Consider the following 2,860-nt stretch of genomic DNA (forward strand, 5'->3'; position numbering starts at 1 on the left):
CCCATATCCAAACTCTAAGTTTGGTGTTGGGACCATACACTAACATTGACCTGATCACCTTGTGGCTCCATGAGAGCCACTGTCAAGCTATTGACATTAAAGAAGCGCTTGTTGGGAGGCAACCCAATTTTATTTATCTAATTTTATTTTATTTTGTTTCTTTGTTATTTTTGTGTTTTATTAGGTACATGATCATGAGGAGTCACGAAAAAAAAAATCAAAAAAATTAAAAACAGAGTCAAAAACAGAAGAAAAAAATTTTCACCCTGGAGGTAGCGCAGACTGGCGTTCAACGCCAGTAAGGTGCATCTTTCCGGCGTTCAACGCCAGAACAGAGCACCATTCTGGCGCTGAACGCCCAAAACAAGCAACAACCTGGCGTTAAACACCAGGATGGTGCACGGGGAGGACAACCTAGCGCTGAACGCCAGAAACAAGCATGAAACTGGCGTTCAACGCCAGAAACATGCATTACATGGGCGTTTAACGCCCAGAACATGCACCAATGGGCGTTTGAACGCCAGAATGATGCATGAAGGCATTTTACATGCCTATATGGTGAAGGAATGGTATTTGTTTTCACCTCAGGATCTGTGGACCCCACAGGATCCCCACCTCAGGATCTGTGGACCCCACAGGATCCCCACCTAACATATTCCCACTTTACTTTCTAATTCTAGTTTTTGTGATGTGATTTCCCCATGTCACAATTCCCAATCTTCTTCATCAATCACCTCAATTCCTCTTCCCAATTACCCCATTCACCATTCACATCAAACCACTCTTCCTCATAAACCCCACCTACCTTCATCAAAATTCAAAATTAATTTCCCACCCATTCCCTCCCAAATTGGCCGAACCTATACCCCCCCTCTCCCTATAAATACCCTTCATTTCTTCTTCATTTTCACACAACACAAACATCTCCTTCACCCAAATAGCCGAACCACTTCTCTCCCCCTCTTCCAAATTCTCTTCTTCTTCTTCTACTCTTCTTTTCTTTTATTGCTCGAGGGCGAGCATTATTTTAAGTTTGGTGTGGTAAAAGCATAAGCTTTTTGTTTTTCCATTACCATCAATGGCACCAAAGGCCGGAGTATCCTCTAGAAAAGGGAAAGGGAAGGCAAAAGCTTCCACCTCCGAGTCATGGGAGAAGGAAAGATTCATCTCCAAAAGCCATCAAGACCACTTCTATGATGTTGTGGCAAAGAAGAAGGTGATCCCCGAGGTCCCTTTCAAGCTCAAAAAGAATGAGTATCCGGAAATCCGACATGAGATCCAAAGAAGAGGGTGGGAAGTCATAACCAACCCCATGCAACAAGTCGGAATACTGATGGTTCAAGAGTTCTATGCCAATGCATGGATCACTAGGAACCATGATCAAAGTATGAACCCGAATCCAAAGAATTATCTCACAATGGTTCGGGGGAAATACTTAGATTTTAGTCGGGAAAATGTGAGGTTGGCATTTCACTTACCCATGATGCAAGAAGATGAACGCCCCTACACTAGAAGGGTCAACTTTAATCAAAGGTTGGACCAAGTCCTTATGGACATATGTGTGGAAGGAGCTCAGTGGAGAATAGACTCCAAAGGCAAGCCAGTCCAACTGAGAAGACTGGATCTCAAGCCTGTGGCTAGAGGATGGTTGGAGTTCATCCAAAGATCCATCATTCCTACTAGCAACCGATCTGAAGTTACTGTGGATCGGGCCATCATGATCCATAGCATCATGATTGGAGAGGAAGTGGAAGTTCATGAGGTCATCTCTAATGAACTCTACAAAATAGCCGACAAGTCCTCACCCATGGCACGACTAGCCTTCCCTCACCTTATATGCCATCTATGCTACTCAGCTGGAGTTATCATAGATGGAGATGTCTCCATTGAAGAAGACAAGCCCATCACCAAGAAAAGGATGGAGCAAACAAGAGAAGTTCCTCACGGCCCTCAAGAAGAACATGAGGAAGTTCATCATCAACAAATGCCTCAAGGAATGCACTTTCCTCCCAACAACTATTGGGAGCAACTCAATACCTCCTTAGAAGATTTGAGCCATAATGTTGAACAATTAAGGGTGGAACATCATGAGCACTCCATCATTCTCCAAGAAATAAGAGAAGATCAAAGAGCAATGAGGGAGGAGCAACAAAGGCAAGGGAGGGACATAGAAGAGTTGAAGAACACCATTGGTCCTTCAAGAAGAAGACGCCACTAGAGGTGGATTCATTCCTTGTTCTTTATTTCTTTCTGTTTTCGGTTTTTAATATGATGTTTATCTATGTTTTGTGTCTTCATTTCATGATCATTAGTATGTAACCATGCCTTAAAGCTATGAATAAAATCCATTAGTCTTTCACCTCTCTTAAAAGAAAAATGTTTTAATTCAAAAGAACAAGAAGTACATAAATTTCGAAAATAGCTCTTGAAATTAATTTAATTATATTGATGTGGTGGCAATATTTTTGTTTTCTGAATGAATGCTTGAACAGTGCATATGTCTTTTGATTTTGCTGTTTATGAGTGTTAAAATTGTTGGCTCTTGAAAGAATGATGAACAAAGAAAAATGTTATTGATGATCTGAAAAACATCATGAAATTGATTCTTGAAGCAAGAAAAAGCAGTGAAAAAAAAAAGTGGCGAAAATTTTTGAAAGTAAGGATCCAAGGCTTTGAGCATTAATGGATAGGAGGGCCCAAGGAAATAAAATCCAGGCCTAAGCGGCTAAATCAAGCTGTCCCTAACCATGTGCTTGTGTCATGAAGGTCCAAGTGAAAAGCTTGAGACTGAGTGGTTAAAGTCGTGATCCAAAGCAAAAAGAGTGTGCTTAAGAGCTCTGGACACCACTAACTGGGGACT

The sequence above is a fragment of the Arachis duranensis genome, unplaced genomic scaffold, assembly GCF_000817695.3.
Source record: "Arachis duranensis cultivar V14167 unplaced genomic scaffold, aradu.V14167.gnm2.J7QH unplaced_Scaffold_11114, whole genome shotgun sequence".
NCBI lineage: Eukaryota > Viridiplantae > Streptophyta > Magnoliopsida > Fabales > Fabaceae > Arachis > Arachis duranensis.